This window comes from Leptonychotes weddellii, chromosome 5 (assembly GCF_054177405.1).
Source record: "Leptonychotes weddellii isolate Sample4059 chromosome 5, ASM5417740v2, whole genome shotgun sequence".
NCBI lineage: Eukaryota > Metazoa > Chordata > Mammalia > Carnivora > Phocidae > Leptonychotes > Leptonychotes weddellii.
Window position 1 is genome coordinate 62,633,290 of NC_138373.1, and position 22,385 is coordinate 62,655,674.

Here is a 22,385-nt window from a genome sequence, read left to right on the forward strand (position 1 = left end):
AGAAGAAGTCAGTGTCTGCCCCCCTGGCCCACCGGTCCTGGGAACTTTCATTATTTAAACTCCGGCCCTGACTCACACACATTTTGCTTGTGATTCAGCTTCCAGAGTTGAGAGTACAGAGGCAGCTTTAGCCATGGAGTGGTTTCCGACTTCTTCTGGAGGACAAGATGAGCACCGGCTTGGCAGTGTTACCGATACTTAGGCCAAGGATAAAAGCTGCTAGCATGTCCTTGAGGGATCACAGTTATCAGTGGTGACAGAGTTGGATGGACAGAAGGAAGGCATTGCCGTAGATGCCTGAACTGATGTGGGGTATGGATGACGAAGGGAAGCTGGAATAAATGTTCTGAAATCACTTTCTGGGAAGGAGGGGGGCAATAGCTACAGGCAGGTTGCATACTGCTCACATACATTGTGTGTATTCAGAGACCACGTTATTACTAATGATTTGCTCAGACTCACATAGTCCAAGCGTGAGCACCTGGTCCAGTGGTACCCGGGGTGAGGTGGTGCTTTGTGACCTCATGCAGCAGGAAAAGCTGTATTTACTTCTGTTGCCCAGAGTCCGAGAAGTCCAGGTCTCTAAGAAAGGAACCAAAGATAGAAGAAACTGCTAGAAATCATCATCCTGAGGCATAATCTCGCTTCCTCGGAATTGCCAAATTCGAAAAAGTGTACGTCTATCAGAGATACTAAAAATGCATGCGTGATTTCTAGATATGAAAACCATCACTGAGGAAGTTTAAATCATATCCAACACATCTGATAAATAACAAAAATGCATTTTTAATTACTCAGAAAGTGTTGCTATGCCAGCAGTCTCAGTTCCCTGGGGACCATACAAGTCTCTGATGACCCACCCTGCATTAGAAAAACTGCAAATGCAAGAGCTACATTTACCTTGGGAGCTCACTCTGATCCCTAGAGTAGAAGCCACTTAGATCTGGGTGGCCCCAGCAGGACCAGTGGGGAGCTAAGCAACAAGTTTTGGAATACCCGTCCAATTGCCCAACAGAGAAAAGTGGGGAGAGAACTGGCATTGCACTTACAGATCTTTCTTGAAGCCTGAAGGGTAGGAAAAATAGTCAATCATGATGCATTGAAGTTACAGAACAGGACTCAAAGAGACAGGCAGGAGCTTAACCCATCAGAGAGAAGCCGAGGATGGTGCTGAAGAAATGTATAAAAAGTGCAGCATCAGCAAACAATAAAATAACGAAGAACTTGGCTGGGGATGACATAAAAAGAATGAATAATACGTAACACAGAAGGATGATGTGAAATATGTTGTACGGTTGGGGAGCTCATTGTTGAGCATGCCAATGCCCTGGAGTCTTTGAAAAGAGAAAGAATTACACTTTTAATTTGTGGCCAATGAACTCAGATTCTGTTGGATCATTCTTTGTATTAGATAGGGCTTTGAGGACAGGGGAATGCTAGAAGCATCTCTGGGTCAGGAATGATTCAAAAATCTAGTCTCAGATTTTTCTTCCAAGAATCAAAGGCTCATGCATCAACACAAGATGGGTGTAAACCCTTGATTGTCTAAAATGAAGATCTATGAGTGAGGGATACAAAAGCAGAGGATAATGTCCTGGAGCAAAAAGGAAGAGTTGATCTGAGGGACCAATGAGGTTCCATGTGTTATTTGGCACCTGGAATAAGAAGAAACATGTGAGAGATTTCAACTTATAACAAACTGATACCAGGGAGATGCCTAGAAGAGGGGAGGAAGCAAATCTCATGGAAAAACTAGAAGAAAATGCAGTGTAAATGTCAGCCAGGTAGCCAGCGCATGGAAGGCAATATTAGGGGCATAAGGAATGTGATCTTTCTGTGGATGTCTGTTTATTCTGTACTTTATGGGTAATAGAATTTCTTGGGCATTTTAGTTTAGAGTTACAGACCTTGAAAATCTGTCCCCACTCCCCTGCCCCTCCCCAAAGCATTGATATTACTGGATAAAATAAGCAAATGTCTTTATTAGACCTTTCTGTTCCAAGGCTTTCATTTAACTGTGAATAACCATAAAGGGTGACCCATACAACTGGGTCAATTTTGTTTAACCTCAAAGGCAGGTGAAGAATGAGAACAATCTACGATTCTAAAATAAGACAAAGTCAATAAAGAACATGAGCAGTGGAAAGTAATTTAGGGAGTAGCAGTGGCAGATTTCAGAATGACACATGGGAGGCCCCAAACTGTACAATAAAAGAAGACAGGCTAGCAGATGGCTTAGTCAGCTCAGCAGTAACAGGGGGGCACAACCAAGTTCCTGAGCAAGTACTTCTGGTAATTAGCAAATAATTTTTGTCCACATGGAGGTTGCTGAGCTTATGATATCCATTGTGATCTGGACACAGTGCTGGCTAGTAAGAAGCACTGCATCTAATGAGGGGAGAGGTGACACCTAGCATAAACACATAAAGACCCAGGCTGTGAGTGGAGGGCCGAAAATGGTTTACTTACCAGGGCGCCTGGGTGGCTCAGCCATTAAGCATCTGCCTTCGGCTCAGGTCATGGTCCCAGGGTCCTGGGATCGGGCCCCACATCGGGCTCCCTGCTCTGCGGGAGGCCTGCTTCTCCCTCTCCCACTCCCCCTGCTTGTGTTCCCTCTCTCGCTGTGTCTCTCTCTATCAAATAAATAAAATCTTTAAAAAAAAAAAAAAAGTAAATGGTTTACTTACCGAGTCGGAATCAAAAGGAGGAATATGACAGGAAAAGGCATCTCCCTCCCAACCTCCTAAGCTTATATCGGTTGCCATTAAAGTGTGTACATACGAGAAAAAGAGAGAGAGAGAGACAGAAAGAGAAAAAGAGAGAGAGAGTGTTGTATAGATATAGATGGATAGATGGATGGTCAAATGGAGAGAGACACACATACACAGACATATAATGAATTTTATATTTGGTAAATAATCATTAGCATTCTAATATCAGTTGAGTGAAAGGGAAATTTATAGAGAAATATGGCTCTGAATCCTTTGGATTCATCACCTAGCTAATTTGCAAGGCATCCCTAGGAAGAAAATTAGGAGCACACTTAAGGTCAGTACAAGATAGAGTGTTAAAGGGGGAGGGAGGAATTTATCAACCCTGATTGTGCACCTTTGGATAACTCAATAAGATGGTTGTCAGGGAAGAAGATGGCAGGTTCTCAGAAATAGACGATGCATGTGTGTGGCTCTTGGTGTCTAAAGTCAGTTATATAAAATCCTGGCTGTGTAGGTTTGAGAAGGAAGAACATGTGAATGAAAAGAAATACTGTGGAAACGGGACCTGTTGGAATGCTAGGGATGTTAGATCAAAGTTGGGAAAGGATATTTATTACCCAAAGCATATGGGTACTAGTCCTAGACCCAACATTTGCATGGCATTGGGTCCAGTTTGCATGTGAGAAGGAGAAGCTCGTGCCCCTCCACCTACAGGGTGAACCCTCCCCACTCTCTGCACAGTGCTCTCCAGACCCTGAGCTTGCATTCCTGCATTAGTGCCAGAGAGCATATCTCAGTCCACAATCAACCTTGCTATATTCCATTTACACCACATGGAGAAATAAAATGTATTTCTAATTGGCTTTCTAATAAGTACTAATTAGTTCAGGCCTTTGTGATCCATAAAGAGATAAAGACAGAGTTTGCATCCTTCCATCAAAGCACTAAAGCTGCAGCTAGCAAAGTGTCCTGCTGCTTTCCCTGCCCATCTTGGGGAAGAAATTGAAATTACCCCAATGAAAAATCTCATTTAGATTTTGCTAATATGTATTGAAATCTAAGAGGTGAAACAGCGCAAGCAACTGTGACGGAGTCCCCAGGAGTGGTCTGAGGGGCCCAGCTTGGGGCAACATTAAGACAATCACTGATTCTTCTAGGAAGCAACATTTACACTGAGTGCTCAATTGTGACAGGTGTACAGCATCAGCCATTTCAACGCATCTTTGTGCTCAAGGTGATACCTAAGAGTCCAAAGTCAAAGGGAGAACATGAACACATCGCGTTGATTATTACGCAATGGATGAACAGGTTTAAGATGGACTGGAGGAAATATAGGTCTTCATTGCTATAGGCGTCAAAAGGATTTTCCAGCTGAAGAGTTAGTGTAAACACCGCAGAGGAGGTGTCTGGAACCAAGGGAAAGATTTCAGAAAGCAGGCTGTTGGTTCCACTGTCCTCGTGCTTCTATTAGGCACCAGTCCAACTCCACCAAAGTTAGACACATCAGTCCCAAGGTCTCAAGTACCTTCTCCATTAAGTGAGCCGTGGAGACACTCTTGTGGTTTTCAGTGCATGAAAACTCCGTGGGAAGCAGCTGAGATGATCTTTTCTTGCTTCTGCTTTTACCTGGGTCTTAGGAAATGTCCCATGCAATCCCCATAGCAGTTTCCACAACACAACATTTCCTCAAGGCTATTCTAGGACTGTCCCACTTCCTACTTCCTGTACAAGGTCTCAGAGTATTCTTAAAGTAATAATAACAATGATGCCTTGTGGCATTGCTTATTGTGATTCAAAACAAGAAGTGTTTAGAAGGGAAGGAAAAATAAAATAAGATAAAACAGAGAGGCAGGCAAACCATAAGAGACTCTATAGTTAAGGGAAAAAACAGGGTTGCTGGAGGGGAGGTGTGTGGGGGAATGGGCTAAATGGGTGATGGGCATTCAAGAGGGCACTTGTTGGGATGAGCACTGGGTGTTGTATGTAGGTGATGAATCACTAAATTCTACTCCTGAAACCCAAATCCATACTACACTATATGTTAGCTAACTTGAATTTATATTAAAAAAAGAAGTGTTTAGAAATCATTTGTTATATAGGAACAAAGGGCATCCTTGTTATTTGCAATCAAACTGTTCTGGAAGGGGATACAATATGTAAAATAGGTATAAGGTAGCGCTCAAGCTTTAAGTCAAGTGAGTTAAAATGAAATAAACCTACAAGTTAAAAGATGCTGTGCCAGGGTGCTTATGAGAGCTGGTTGCTAATGCTGGGCAGGAATGAAAGGTGGCCGAGGGTGAGATAAAAGGGAGGACCACACAAATATCGTGAAATACTGAATTGTATATGAAAAGTGAAAAAAAAATCGATCTGGAAATCTAAGAGAACAGATACATGAAAGGAGTACATCTATGGAAGTGGGTTGACAAAATAAAATACCTTGGTAGTAAAATGTTAGATTCCTAGGAATGAGAACAGAGAAGCAAGAGAGTTTGGAAGGTAGGAAGTCGGGGTTGCATGCAGGTTGAGCAGGAAATTATTTCAGCCTAAACTGAAGTCCGAGTGGAAGTGAGAATGAAAGCGTTCAGTTTGTAAGATTTCTGTTCAGGAAGTGGGGCAATGGTCCCATGGGAATGAAATGTGGCCGGAGGAGGAAATGGAAGAATAATACATGGTTCCAAGCCCCCAAGTTTGGGAAGCGGGGAGGTGTTATTGACAATCAAGAAGGGAAAGAAGGTGTCTTAAAAAGGAAACAAACAGAGTTCATTTTCAGGTTGGTTATTTGATGTATGAGGAGAAACATTTAAGAGTCAAGACCAGAGAGAGGACGTGTCTAGGAAATAGGGGGCAGAGGGGATTGCAACACCCAGGGCATGACTCACTCCACAAATGCAGAAGAAAAATCTTCAGGGTCAAATTTAGCAAGAGGTGAAAACACGAAGAACATGAGCACGATTGGCTCAGAGTTTATTAGATGGCTTCATTGTCCAGATTTTATTGTTTTCTGTGCACCTCCGTCTGTGTACCTTCCAGTGCATTTGTCTGAATCACAGAGGTTGTGGAATCGGCTTTTTTGTGTAGTTGCAAAGAATGGATCTTGGACATTCTTAATAAAGAATGGACAGAGAGGAGATGGGAAAACTCTTGGATAAAGGGAAGGATAAAAGTCAGAATATTTATGTAGCAATGTGAATAAAACTTTATAAATAGCTAGAAGGAAGGCGGATAAGATTTTGACAAGACAAACACAAGACTGATTTTGAAAGTACAGAGGAAGTGGCAAAAACTGTGACAGAGGACAAGCTGTGAAGGAACAGGAGAGTGGGTGGCAAAGGACAGAGAAAAGGGACAAGTGTTCTGGAAGAAATTGGGGAAAACGTCTGGGAAATCAGAGGCAAATGTCTGGGATAAATGACACCCAGATGGCCAGGGCCACCTGTCCTTTTCCTAGAGAAACAAAAGCACCCCCACCCATCCCTTTATTCTCAGCAGTTAAAGGCAGAATTAGCAGGTGAAGGTTCCACAAGACGGGAAGTTTCTGATGCTGACTTGTGCACCAGGGCTAAAGGGTAAGACGAGCAGAGAACTGATCAATGAAGTGATCAATGACTCAGAAGTAAACACAATGCATGACTTTAAGGGCCAGAGATGCACAAAGCTATTGCTGAGGCTGCATCAGAATTTTTGCAATTGAAGAAAAGAACCCTATGGGACTCATGGTGAAGGTCTGGGGGATCTGGAATCTAAGTGGATGCAGCAGATACTGAGCAAGAGACAAAGAGGCAAGTTTTGAAGAACACTAAGACACACACACACACAATTGCGCACGCACACACACACACGACAGGAAAACGATTAGAAGGTGGTTACCTGTAGGTGGTGATTTCTTGAATAGTAGTCATATTCTACTTTTGTGCTTTTGCCTGATGTTACATTTGAATTACTTTGTAATCAGAAAAATAGATATTTATTTTTTGTGATTAAGAAAGCCAGCTAACTGAAAATCAAGCCAAATGGAGGATTGAGCCATCTGAATGCCCAAGTATGTAAAGCACTTAATCCTTTAAAAAATCTTTTTTCATGTAGTTCCATGAAAGAGGTGTGGCATTTTTGCCAGTAGGTAAGAACTTTAAGGCAATGTGATTTTGAAATACTAAGAACAATTACCATATGTTTTTAAAGTCCTCAGTAGTTACCTGTTAGATGGAGTGGAATTGTGAATAGAGTTGAGTTTTGCAGGTACATGCCCTAGAGAGGTAAGATCTAGCCTCAGCTACTAGAAAATGTCATGGAAGCTCTTCTCCTTGGATGGAAGTTAATGGTTCTTTGAGGTCAGTCTCTATGACAAATTCCTATTTAGGAAGGTCTCCGTGTGTGACCTATTTGAGCAAACATACCTCTGGGTTTTCTAGGCCAGATTCAATTTCAAACATATTATCAAATCATCCCACAAACCATAGGAATGTCCCAGCAATTTCAGCATTTCTGACTTCTCAACTGCCTATGACTCAGACTGCTCCGAGAATCTGGGAGCAACACCCAAGTCGTCTGCGGATCATGCGTCTGAAGTTCTGGTTGGACAGTGCGGCAGCTGGAGTTATGTATGGCATATCACCCTGGTCTCCTGGCTCCCACACCCACTTCTGTAGACTCAGAGCAGGGTGAGATAAAACCCTTGCAATTTCTACTGGTACTTTATGCAGAGGTTATAAAAGGCTCCCTTTTTCGGAATGACATCTTGCTATCGGCACCAAAGTGGATGGACCTAGCAGGTATAGTGTTAAATGCAATAAGTCAGACAGAGAAAGACAAATACCATATGATTTCACTCATATGTGGAATTTAAGAAAGAACACAAGTGAACAAAGAAAAAAAGAGACAAACAAAAGAACCCCCAGAATCTTAAATACAGAGAAAAAGCTGGTGGCTGCTGGAGGGGAGGTAGGCAGGTGGGGGTTGGGTGAAATAGGTTAAGACTTACCTTGATGAACACTGAGAAATATATAGAATTGTTGTATCATTATATTGTACACCTGAAACTAAAATAACATTATATGTTAATTATACTTCAATTAATAGATTTTTTATTTTTATTTTTTTCCTTTTAAAAGATTTTATTGATTTATTCACAAGCGACGCAGAGGCAGAGGGAGAAGCAGGCTCCGCTCGGAGCAGGGAATCCGATGTGGGGCTCGATCCCAGGAAGCTGGGATCATGACCTGAGCCAAAGGCAGACCCTTAATGGACCAAGCTACCCAGGCGCCCCAATTATACTTCAATTAAAAGAAAAAAAAGACCCCCCTTTTTGGCAATGTGGCTTCCGGCTGACAACTTTCCCTGAGCTAAGGGCAGACTGCTTTTGCATGGGTGAAGAACCCAGCAGAGCTGGATCAAAGAGGCAGAAGTATGGAGTACCTCTTTTACTCATGAGAACAGGATTCGGAAGGGACGCAGGACCTCTTATCCGTGTGTCCCATTTCTTTGACACTCTGCATAACTGAAAGGGGTTCCTTCCTGCTTCAGGGACTGGGGGACACCATTGTCACCAGGAAGACACTCCGTGGATGTCCGGTTCTACACACACTACTTACATGGCAGGTGCGAGCTACAACAAGGCAGCTCTGGTCTCACCGCTGTTGTCTCTGCCCTATACGTGTATATTTTCTTGCCCTTGTGTGTGTGTGTTTCCTGCTCATTTCCATAAATAAAATGTTCTTTCTCAGCCGTATAGTTGCTTCCCCTGATTCATTCCTACCAAGGCCTCTCTGTAATGGTATTTCTTCTTTTGCTTAAAACAGCAGGGGTCTGCATTTTGAGTTGAGTTAATGGGGGATGGAAGGGAGTTAGCCAAGTCTCCATAGGCTCTCAGAGATTCCCCATAACCCCCTTACAAATGTCTTACTTTTCAGCTGATTTCTCTTGATTTTGTTTTTGCCTTGCCAAGGTAGAATATTTTATATGCCACTCAGAATTTCATGGAACAGCCCACACTGGGTTGGATTTTAAGTAATACCTTCTTGGGAATTCAGGAGCCTTCAGTTATCTTCCCTACCATCAGAGCCCTGTTGGTCCTTTGCCATCATTGGAAGAACAAAGCATTACATCTGCTCTCCTTGCCTCACAAGGCGGCTATCCCAATATCACTGCAAGCTTTATTATCCACTGGTCTTCCTCTAATGCCTTACGCACAATAGATTGCATCTATTTAAGTTTCTAGATCCCTTTTAGAAACAAGGCCTTCTTCTGACACACACAAAAAGGATTTTCAGGCAGTAAATCTGCAGGTAGTAATTTTAATAACCACTAATGTGAATTAATAATTCTAATAACCTCATTTCAGATGTGTTATCGGGACACTGGAGAGGGTTGCCATGGCTGCTGTATTTTATTGCTCACAGCTGTGCAAACTCATTTTGGCCGGAAAATTCTCCCATCTAACCTCTCCTTTCATTGGTTTGCACAGTCTCAGACAGTGTGGATTAAAACAACAATAACAGCAACAAGAACTTAAGGAAAAGTCTTGTGTTCCTAAGATGAACTAAATGGTATTGGTAAGTGACAATAAGCGATCGATCCTGGTGCTTTCGAAAAGAATTACGTACTTATATATTCATGAAATTAAATCATTGCCTTGGCACATTTATCGGTATCAATGTCCAAATGGTAATTTGTCAGTAATTCTAAAGCACCACTTTAAGTGCTTTGGGGTATGAACAGTATTTCCTAATAAACTATCTTGGGTATCATTGCTTCCTACAAGATTCTAAAAATAACATTAATTCATTCACAGTCTCAGGCCTGTAACCAAAAACAGACCAGTAAATGTTTAGCTAGGTATATGGAGCATGTGTCTGGGCGCTGCATGAGTAAAGGGCAACCCCATGAAATCCCACCTGACCTTGTCTTGTGGGAGCTCCTAGCTGGGTGGGTAAGATTTGTTCTGTAGTAACCACAATAGGATACTAAACAGAACTCCATCTACGAAGCACCTGTTAATTCTCTGGTACTATGATAATATTTTATATTTTCTCATTTAATCCTCACAGTTCCCGTAAGGTTGTATTGGTGGGTTTAAAACATAGCCACACATTCTTTGATACCCTCTTTGTGGGGTCTATATCCTCTCCCCTTGAATCTAGGCAGGCTTGTGACTGCTTCGACTAGTAGAGTACAACATAAATGATAAAATGCCTTCAAAGGCCATGCACCTTCTGCCTTGGCCTCTGGAACATCTGCTCATGGAGCCCAGAACCATCATGTCAGAAGTACACCATGAGGCCGCCATGCTGCTAGGAAGCCCAGGGCATAAATAGCTGCTCTGGGTGCCAGTCCTAGTTGAGCCAGCCTTAGATTTATCCCAACCCAGGTACTGAATAAAACTTCCAGGTGATTCCATTTGCCTGTATCTTCCATCTTCCATCTTCCATCCCTGCTATGGCTTGACTGAATTCCCGATCCACAGAATCCACGAGCATAATAAAGTGGTTGTTACCTTATCCCCAAGTTCTGGGGTGTTTTGCCATACTTCAATAGATAGCCAGAACACTAGGGAAACTTAGAAGTTAAGCAACTTGGGGCACCTGGGTGGCTCAGTGGGTTAAGCGACCGACTCTTGATTTCAGCTCAGGTCATGATCTCCAGATCGTGAGACTGAGCCCCACTTTGGGATCCGTGCTCACTGGGGAGTCTGCTTGAGGATTTCTCTCTCTTTTTCTCTCTCTCCCTCTGCCCCTCCACCTGCTCACGCTCTCTCTTTCTCTCTCAAATAAATAAATAAGTCTTAAAAAAAAAAAGAAAAGAAGTTAAGTAACTTGTCCAGTGTCACACAGTGAGTAGCATGCCTGGGATTCAAAACCCGGTCTGTCTGGTGCTATGTATCAAGATCTTTTTACCATAAATTTATAAGCACCATAAGAGAAGTCTATAAACACTGTTATAAAAACATGAGACACAAGTAGTTTTCTTTCTGTCCGTGGTCATTAGTGTGGACTCCTCATGGGCTTGCCAATCCTAAACACAGAAAAGCTGTGGAGAACATGTTGTGATCTTTAATTAAAGTATATTTTTTAAACCCACCCCTGTGTTCCTAGCAAATCTTCATGTATCTGATTTGAAAAGTAGCCAACTCATTGACTTTAACTTTCATCTGAACCCATATGGCAATCTGGAACTCAAAACCAAACCCTCAAGTTCTGTTCCGCTCTGGTTGCTCCATTGGAAGCCAATCATGGGGATGGTGTAACAGCTTCCCTTCTTTGTCGCCATTTAAATACTGTCTTCTTGTTTCATTAAAAAAAAAAAAAGAGAGATCTAAACTTTTACAAACCTTGGCTCTTTAGATTCAGGACTGCAAAAGAAATGCAGGTCTGAAGTTAGACCATTTTACCATCCCCTCAGGGATGAAAAGTCCCTGTCCACCGTGAGGCCCATTCAGAAGTTTGTGGGGTCCAATAAACTCAAAGCTCACTCTCTCGTCCCCCTCTCTCCCTCGGCCCCACATAGGCCCGTGAAAAAAAGGTAAAGCTAACATTATATTCACTTAGAGGTTTGCAGGACTCAGGAAAATGCTCGATGAAATGGGGATAATTTAATAAAAGCCTCAAACCTCATTGGAGCTGAGCTCTAGGCAACATACGTCTGCACTTTGAAAACTCTTACAGGCAGGACTGAAATTCTACATCAACTCCATTTTCCTGGAACACAGTCACTAACTCTGAAGCCTTTTTTATAATGAGAGATCTCAATGCAAGGTCACAGGTGACAGAATTGCTTATGCAATTAGTCACTAAATGCATCTAGAAGCCTTTGGGAATAAGGGACTTTCCTGCTGAAGAGACTTATTTATTGTTAATTATAATTTCTCTTATCAGCTTCTCTGTGGATTTGGTGCCTACAAAGAAAGACGGAGTACAGAAAATGACGAGGTTTCTGTAAAACAGACGTCCCCCTAGCTAACAAGGCCCTGTCGGCAGGAGCATTCAGGAATTACAGAGGGAATAATGAAACAGACGCCCTCTGCCCACCGGGCACGCACAGCACCTCCTGGGTAGGCCACGCAGCGGAATGACACAGCCCTTCGGAGCGGCCACTCACATGGTGTCCTGTGGAAATGGTGAATGAGAGCTCCAGCACGCCAGAAAGCTTCTCGGGGGCCCCAAGTTCTGCATCCCGCCTCACAGCCCCTCTATCCTATTTCACCTGCAATCCCACCTCTCAAACTACCCTGGTCAGGGTGAGTGCTGACGACCGATCCTGTTGGCCTCTCTCCAACACAGTAGGTTCTATGACACTGGCAACCAACATGACATTGAAATGTGACCTGCTGGGAGGGACTCAAAGACCATGTGATGTCATCCTTGTCAGTGTGACAAGTTGGCAAGGGGCTGTGTGGGCATAACACTTCTTAGCTGATCCCTTGTGGTTCTTAGGATGCACTTTTTATATAGAAAGAAAAAAGTGCTGTTGTACTTGCAAAAAATATCGAGCATGACATTAAATATTGCCAGTTTAATTTTTTTTTTTTTTTTTCTGTAGGGCTGTCTTCTTCATGGGGTTTGTGGTATAATTCTTCGCAGGTTATAAAAGTACATAATCACTTTTGACAAATATAGATACACATATTTCCCCACCAGCAATAAGTGGATTAGATGATATTTCAGATCTAGACAACCCTAATTAAATTACGTCTAACTTTACTGGCCTCTGTGGATTGATCTCTCTTTGACCTTCATAGCCATCTCTTTGCAGACGTATGTTGCCATAGAAAAGAAAGCATTCTAATATTTTTTCACATTAAAACTTTAACACAAGCCTTCATATCTGTATACTACATATATATATCAACTGCAACCAGCAAATGTTTGCTTGTTCTTTATGTTTTTTTTTTTTTAAACCTATGGTAGTATAAATTAGCATTATGTCAGGAAATACGTACATTAGGTTACTGCAAAAAAAGGTCATTTAAATTACATTTTTTCATGTTTCCACATTCATTTAAGAGAGAAAAGATATTTTTTAAATAAACATTCTCTCTTAAAATAGGAGTGTAAATGTATTCTGTTGCTTTCACCTTTTTAACAGTACAGGATAAAAGTACTGTCCAACATAGTGAACAAAAGACGTTTTCTTTAAATGGGTAAGTAGTAAACATTTTCTTTGCCACACCATGTACTAGAAATTATCTCTCATGTGAAAGGAAACTTTTTTGCTCTTTATGAGGTGCCTTTGGGGTAGATACTGTTAGAGCAACGTTTCTGGCATTTGTGAAAAGACAATGTTTATGTTACAGTTTTTTTAAAAAGAGAAGTTGGATATATTTTGCTGTTTGTTTAAAGACTGGAATTTCTCTACAAGATAACAGGTATGCTCTCTTTTAAATAAGTATAAAATTCAGAAATTATAACTAATGTGGACTACTGGAACTACCAGAAGTTTTTCTTTCTTTTTTCTTTCTTTCTCTGCCCTTCCTTTTCTTTGCCTTATGTAAAACAATTTACAATTCTTAAATTAGAAAACTCTCTTTGAGCATTTAAAATATAATCCCGTTTGTGAATATTTACATACAAACTCTTCAGGATTACGTAAATAATATAATTCAAAGTAATCCCACCATGGGAATAATACTTTCAAGTTGTCATCTGATAAAAGTACCCATACATTTTAAGAAGCCAGAAGCACGATTTATGTTCCATTCAGTTTGTATGTGTGTGTGTGAGTGTGTGTGTCTTCCACAGTGGTTAGTGCTAAGTCTTCCACATAGGAGGAACTCAATAAATATTTGAATTAACATGGACCACCATATTGACCAATATGAGGGGTAATTGGTACTTTTTGATTATAATAATAGGTAAGCACAATGCAAAACATTAAATGATGACCTTTTTGCTAAACGATGTCAATGTTTTGCTAAGTAAATCACAGCAATATTCATCTACCTGATTAGTTTCATGGTGGATAGCTTTTTGTCATGCGCATGCCGATAGACAATCAACTTGATCATTGCCTGATCAAGGGGTTCATTGCCTCCCGCTATCCCCAGGTATTTTGATGGGGCTTTTGGCATCACCATTAGGTACTGGGTCTCTTTATCTCTCATCTTTTAAGAGTACATTTCCTGATCCCATTTTTTTCTGTCAGCTAGAGTAGGTCTTTTGGCCATGCAGACACAGACACATACCACTGAAAATTTCTCAAGACTGTCCATTTTCAATTTTAACTATTTTTAATTGGTATGCTTTCTTTTTATAATTATTATTTTATTGAATCAGTTATGACTCTTAATTTAAGTGGTTCTACACAGGATAAAAGTTGATTGAAGAAGGAAAGGCATATTTTGCTTTCTGATGTTTTGATTTGGCATTCTTATATCATGCTAATCTTGAAGAAGTATCAAATTCTCCAAAAGAAATTGCAGGAAAGAAATATCTCCCTGCCCTTTGGCTCCTACCCAAGGATCATAGTTTCTGAATGTCCTGCAATTCTTTCCACGATTAAGGTGGCCTCTGCGCGAAAGGATGGTACATTTCACACAGAGTCAAAGAAACTGACATCCGGAGAGATTAAATAACAATTGTTACAAAGTACGCAAAATCAGAGTCAACAGACTTATTTTTTTTTCCCAGTGGCTTTCTACTTGTCCGTGGATAAAAGTAAGTTTTACAACAGAAATAATCTTCTCACCCTAATAAAAATGTTGATGTACTAGTAATTTTGCAAACCTTCTCTTTCTCCCCAAATATTATTTTCAGTTACTCTATATTTGTGGCTAGAAGAACCAAACCAAAATAAAAGCTAAATTACTTAAATTTGTATTGTACACTTGCCCCAAAATTACATCCCAGAGATCATTCAAATGCTCACAACATCACCTTTGAAAAAATTAAATTCCATAACTCCTTAACTTCCTTTTCTTTCTGTCTTATTATACCCTGCGTTGTTAATTCAATTCTCTCTCTTTTTATTCTCTTCCTACCCAGAGAACCAGGGCTGTCTGTTACAACCTCTTCTTCCCCCTTCTGAAAAGCAATTGAAAACATCTTTGCTTGCTGCTCAGAGGGAATCCATCCATTTAACATAAAATTACATAGGAATTCCCCAAATAGAGAACATAAAACACCTCCCATGATATCAAGGAAGTAGTTTCTATAGATGGTGCCCACACTCAAGTGGTGTCTACTAAGGATCTGAGTGCTGTGCTCACTCCCCATTCAGCACACTTTTTTTTTTGTGAAGATATCTCTACTGCTCACTCTTGTCTATCCCCTCATTCACTTGAATAATCACTAGCAGCAGCAGAAGCCTAATTATCCACATCATCCACTCTGTGCACAAATCCCCCTTCCTTGTGAATCCACTGCCTTCTGAACGATAACCGCTGCAAACAGCATCTCATGAAGGGAGTTTCTGAGCAAAGGTTGGGAGCTGACAAAGTTAGCCCTGGCCTCACCTCAGGGGCGAGGATCACCTGCCCTTCTCCACGTCCCATCAAACTGCCAACCGGGGGCAGGGCTGGCTTCTCTCAAATGTGCCTCAGGGATGTTCACACCATATGGCAGCACCGAGAATGTCACCCTATGCTCTAGAGTATTTTCCCCCATAGCTTACACAAATTGTAAATTATTAGCCATAAAATAATGGTAAAGAGAGACAAGGGCAGTGAAAGGATCTGCTGTAAAGCCTCCATTAGCAAATGAGATTGGCTTTCTTATTCATGTGAAAAGTTCAAGGAGGCAATCTTGTTAAACAGCCATTTTGCATAAAGAAATAATATGCCATAATGGACCTTTTCAAATAACTTTGATGTTTTCCAGAACAATTTATTAAGACCGTGCTTTGGAGGAATAAGCAAAGAAGTCTCACTGGAGGATAAAATCGGTGGCTGGTGGGCAGTTGGTCATGGCTCAGCACATTTCAGAGCTGTCTGAAACACCTTCTGGTCCTCTGCTAGAAGTGCCTTATTGCACTGTTCCCCCAACTGCACCCCCATCCTAGCTTGGCACTGTTCACATCAGAGTTATGTATGGCATATCACCCTGGTCTCCTGGCTCCCACACCAGTCCTCTGGGGAGAAAGAGTGATGGGGCTATGCCCCAGTTTTGCAAGAGGAAGGTTAATAATTTACCTATTTGAAGTAGGTTGCACAAGCAAGACCCATAATTTGGCTTCCTGGATGGATGTGTACCTCCTACACACACCTGTGTGCTGAGCTCACCCAAACCACTGCTTAGCAAACTCCTCCATAGCATTTGTCCAAGGATGCCTGCTTCTAACTACCACTCAGCTTTCTGTCCCACTCTCCTGGGTAGCTTACATGAAATAAAATGCCGCTCAAGTGCTTTCAGTTTCTTTGTGTTCTGGGTGCATTCTCAGAAGTGATGACTTCTTGTTATATTAATACCGTATTTATAGAAGTACATTCTGCAGAACAGTAGTTTCATAGGTTGCTATAGGGGTCCCTTGCCAAACAAATTTGGGAAACCCTGGAAAAAACAAAATTAAACAGTTTTCTTTACCATGGAGATGCAATATATTACATATCTTTTAATATATTATTTGTTTTGTGACTCTTCTCTAGAGTTACATAGTTTGCTACATTTGTCCAGCTTACTTGAATTTCATCAAGGAACATCTTTAGCCAAACCTGCTTTGTGCACTATGGTGCACCACCAGGACTTACAGAAAGAGAAGAATTGATTTTTTTTCCAGTAATCTAAGGTGGCTTGAGACCCTTACATAAGTAAATAAATAAGCTGGGAATGAGATGGTGGAAATTTTACATTGTAGAGATTTTCTCTCTTACCAGCTTTGATGAAGCAAACTGCCATTTTGGAGAGGGCAATGTAGCAAGGCACTGAGGGACGCTTCTCCCAATAGCCAGCAAAGAACCTCAGGCCAACTGCCCCATAGAGATTGAATCTCGCCAACAACCCTATGGGGAATCCTTCCCCAGTTGATACTTCAGATGCAGCAGCAGACCCTGGATGGATACTGATTGCAATCTGTGAGAGAACATGAAGCAGAAGACCAGCTAAACCGTACCTCAATTCCTGACCCACAAAATCTGTGAGATAGTAAGAATTTTGGCCGCTAAGCTTTGGGGGTAATTTATTATGTGACAATAGGTAACTAATACAGATTTTGGTCTAGAGTCTACGATAATGTGAACCAATATCTCATTGGAATTAGTTTAAAAAATTATAATAGAAGGTATAAATTCTATGCAGAGTTTTAAAGGCGAAAAACAGATTACTTTTCTTAGGATAAGATGGCAGTTACCTAGAAGACAATGTTCAAGGACATATAATGTCCATCACTGCGGAGAATATTTCCTGGGAAGTATTCTTTTAAAAAAAAAAGATTTTGGGGCGCCTGGGTGGCTCAGTCGTTAAGCGTCTGCCTTCGGCTCAGGTCATGATCCCAGGGTCCTGGGATCGAGCCCCGCATCGGGCTCCCTGCTCCGCAGGAAGCCTGCTTCTCCCTCCCCCACTCCCTCTGCTTGTGTTCCCTCTGTTGCTGTCTCTCTCTGTCAAATAAATACATAAAATCTTAAAAAAAAAAAGATTTTATGTATTTATTTGAGAGAGAGAGAGAGAATGAGCAGTGGGGAGAGGCAGAGAGAGGGAGAGAGAGAGAAAAGCAGACTCCCCATTGAGCAGGAGGAAGCCCAATTCAGGGCTTGATCCCAGGACCCAGAGATCATGACTTGAGCTGAAGGCAGATGTTTAACCAACTGAGCAACCCAGGTGCCCCTGAGAAATATTCTTATTTATTATATGCACAGCACTATGGGGAGTAGAAGAGGGAATTAGTTTTTCTTGTCCTCAAGGAACTTTATCTCTAGAAGAAAAGCAAATGAATAATTGAGCATCTATTTTCAAAAGCAGAAGTAAAATAAACGTACAAAGTTCTATAGAAGCTATACTTCCATATGTGCATATGGGAGAGATTAGTTCCAACAGAGTAGAAGGAGAAAACTAAGGAAGTTTACTTGGAGGAAATGCCAATTGAATTGGCCTTGAGGAATAGGAAATAAAATAGTAGTATTTTAACAGATGGAAAGGATGAACAAAGACATTCCTGGGGGAGAAGAGAACATAAGAAAAGGTTCAGATATAAGGAAGTATGGAGTGAATTCAGGGTGTGTTCAGCAATGTGTGTGGGACATTAAATAGGGTATCTTAAGGAAAGAACTAAAACCAAAATTGAACATTCAGATGATTTTTGTATGTAGTGGGTGGATTTTTCTTTCAACAAATTATATTGAGGGAATGACAATTTAGTTACCAGAATGAAAGAGCAGTCTCAATTTCCTTTTGGTTCCAACTCCACGCTGACATGGGGAATAAACATCACCCTTCAAATAAGCCTGAACATCCCTTTTATAAATAACCTCAAGAGGTCCACAAGTTTAAGCCTAGGAGATGAGATAACATGAAATTGAAACTATCCAACCCAAAGACCATCAAACCCCAAATCACCTCCAGATAAGATTCCATGTTGTCCCTTGGAAACTTCTGTCTGACAACCTTAACAGTCAGACTACTCTTCTTGATTTTGTGTTTCCTACTGGTTAATTGCCCACTTTGAAGTTGTGAAAATACTTAAGTCTTCTCTGAAAAGTTCTGAGTTTATTTGACCTTTCTTAATAGGTCTTTTTTCCAAGTCATTAATAATTGTCACGTTCTCCTCTGGACCCAGTCCAAACTTCTCATGTCTCTTTAGTAGTAAGGATCCCATCTTGGCAGAGCACATTAATACAGGGTCTAACATATGACAGGTAGGGTTAAAGAATGGCTTGGCTTTCACATTTCATATTCCACGCATATGACATCATGTGATGTTTACTTCCTAATGTCAGGGCCATGTCATGGGCCCACATTTGTTCTGCCCCATCATGATTTCAAAGCTAAGAGAAGTTTTGGCTCTATGAACAGCTCACTAAAGTTTTCTTCAGGGTCATAAAATGTAGAAGTTATTAGCCTTCAAATGGGTTATATTGTAACAAATATCCAATGTGATTAGAATTTTAATGTTTGAATATTAGAAATGAAGCAGGCTTAAAGCTGCTTCCTGTTGGTCAAGTGGTATGAACTTAGCTAAGAACTTTCATAGGCATTGTCATTGAAGGTCTCACAAACATCCTGCTGGGGATGTCTAACAAAGTTCCTAATTCTGTCATTGTTTTTCCACTGACCAATTAAGGTTTAGATATGGTAATTTATTTATGTAAGTAAATTGTGAATGGTGAACTCCTAAGGAATCTAACCTAAACCAAACAAACCCTTATGGGACCTGCCTCTTCAAACAAATGCTTTGCCTCCAAATTCACCCTCAGTTGTTAAAACACACAAGTCCTAAACTACTACTAATAAAATGCAATTTAGCTGTAGGGTAGTAGCTAAAATTTAGGCCCAGTTTGCCTATATTGAATTATGAGTTTATGACTGAAGGGATTGATGAGTTGTTTATGTAGCACAGCCAGCAAGGGCCTGGCTACTATCAATGAGGGTCATGAGGAGACTCAGGGAGCATTATAAAAGAAAGTGCCTAGCAGAACTGCTATCTTTTTCCTGAGCAAATAAAGCCATACCCTCCTCGTAGGTGGTGGAATCCTGACCCTTAATACCTAACAATGTGTATTATACTTGGTATGGAGTGAAGAGATCTGTAAGCCTACTCTCTCTTAAAGTGGGGAACTTCCTTTTCCCCAACTGGGCAAATATTTGGCAGTAAATGTTAATGCATCTTGCTGTAAATCAATCAATCAATCAATCAATCTATCATCTATCTATCTATCATCTATCATCTATCTATCCATCTATCCCCTATCTGTTATCTATCTATCATCTATCTATCTATCTATCTATCTATCTATCTATCTATCTATCTATCATCTATCTATCTATCTATCTATCTATCATCTATCTATCATCTATCTATCTTCTATTTATCTTATCTGCCTACCTTCTCCAAGGTCTGTATTCTTGCTGGCAAGGTTCTACTTTGCCAGAAGGACCTGTTTTTATCTCCACCTTTAGAAATCTTAACTCCAGTGTTCTTTTTATTAAACTGACAGTTGGTAGTAAAAATCCACCGGGAACTCTGGTGCTTGGGAATCACATTACTATATGATTATCCTGTTTTGTCATTGTAAAATTATGTACGTCATTGAGTAGCAGGAAATCAGGAATTGCACGAAACCAGTCAGCAAATTATATTCTAAGTATTCCCTTTGGAATCAATTAAAGAACATCTTTAACAAATTAGTCCTTTTGTTTCATCATTAGAAAGGAATACATAAACAGAATATTTAGGGAGTGAAATATTTTTCATTCACATTTATCATGGCAAATTAGCTGGAGAATCTGTAATAAATTGCAAAGTTTGACACCTTATGAACTTATTAAAGTGAAAGCTCTCCTCATAGCCTTAAATTATTCATTTTCATGGCCTAAAATTGTAATTTAATAGTTTTATTGGCATGTGATAATTCTTAAATTATACTATAGTTATCTCACTAGTTTTTTATATATAGCTGAAAATTACCTACAGCATTTTAATAGCAATATAAAATAATGAACAAATGCTCAAATTCGATTGGTAACATAGCTTCTTAACTCTTTTGCAAAACAAATAAAAACTCTTTCCCCAATGAACCACTAATTTATACCTAAGAATTTCTAGACAACCAACTATTTTATTACTTCTGTTTGACTTTATGAAAATCTCACTATGTATTAATTTTTTTCTTTTCCTCATTCTTTCACTTGAGCCAACTCTTAATTTCCTCCCTGACAGAAGGAGAAAACAAATAAGGTATTCTGGATGATTTGTTTAATTCCTCAATGCACCTTCATAGCAATACTTCTTGAATTTTCGATAGTAAAACTCCTCTTCCCACCTCATTTCAGGACTCAACCCTCTCAAGTCAGGCTTCTAGTCCCATCATCCTTTGAAATTGCTCCTTTTGGTCACCAATGATCATTTCTTTTTCCTTTTCTTATTTGACTATTTACTATCTTTCAAAACACATGAATATTCTCTACTTTGTAAAACAGGGTCCGCACTTTGTTTCCTTGAAATCATACTCTTCCCTCACTTCGATAGTTACTTCTAATTAATCTCCTTCCCCAGCTCCTCTTCCTGTTTAATATCCAAGTCATAATTCCAGGCTCCTTCTCGTCCCTAGGTAATCTTAGCAAGCCCCATTGCTATAGCTATCATTTATATGATAATGAACTCAAATCTATTACTTCTATCCTGATCTCTGGTTATTTGATTTCTAAATGACTCTTAGGCTCTCCACTTGGTGTTCGAAACAGAATTCTTGGTTTCTTACCACAAACATATTCTGAGCCTGCCCTTGCCAGCAAAATACCCCAGCATCTATTGGTTGCTCAAGCCAAGAACCTAGGTGTCATCCTTGACTTCTTTTATTCCCCCATTTTCAATCCCTTATAAGACCTTTTTAAGACTTCCAGAACATATGCCAAATCCATCTACTTCCGTTTACCTCTCACTGCTACACGTCTCTCTAAGCCATCATCATCCCTCACCTGAAATGCTGCTAGAACTTTTTAGTGGTCTCTTTGATTCTACTCTTGCCCCCTGCTGTCAATCCATTCCCTATACAGCAGTCAGAGGAACTTGGTAACTCATATAATCTCATTCCTCTTTATAAAATTCTCCATTGGAAAAAAATTCTCCATTTGATTCCCTCACACTGAAAATAAAAATCCAAAATCTGTACCTTGGCTTTCAAAGGTCACCTGATCTGGTCCATGTTTACCTTTCTGAACTCCTCTTGTACCACTTTACTCTGTGTATCAAAACTCCTAGTGAAGGGGGCTCCATCAGCCTGTGTATGTGAATGAGAATGGAGGGGATCAGTATAATCTACCAAGATTGTCAAGTTGTTTATTTCTACAGCATAGCCTGCCCTTTATTAGCTGGTACAGGAAATCATTTCCATATGCATTCATAAAATACACATTTCTTGGGTATGTAGTATATGTGGGATGTTGTCTTTAGAATACTGAATATCGTGGGGATAGGCAAAGCCCCTGTTCTCAGGATGTTTATAGTCTAATGAGGATGGATAAAATAAATAAGCAAAGAAATAAATGATAACTTTTGCACAATGAAAATGTGCAAGGCATATCCCAACCCTTCTTCAAACTCAACCTGAGGATTACAAACCAGGTTGCCATTAGCAGATATCATAAACAACCCCAAGCTAAGAAAGATACCCCTAAAATGCATCCCAAACAACTATGGAGTTCAAATTCTTTGAAAGAAAGATGTTAAATGGAATTAATGAACAAAGTCTTGCAATTAAAAAAGAATAATGGTAAAAATTTCCAAATTTAAAGAAAAAGATCTGAACTAATATTTTAAAAATTGTATAGTGTGCTGTATAAGACAAACGAGAGAAAAAATATCACATACTTAAGACACAGCGCAGAATAACATAAGAACACTCAAATCAAGCAGAACATCTAAGCTTTCAAAATAAAAAGAGGGTTACGTTTATTCTGAGGTATCTTATGGTTTTTGGTGCTATTGTAAATGGAATCATTTCTCTAATTTCTCTTTCTACAGTTGCATTGTTAGTGTATAAGAAAGCAACTGATTTCTTTGCACTGATTTTGTATCCTGACACATTACTGAATT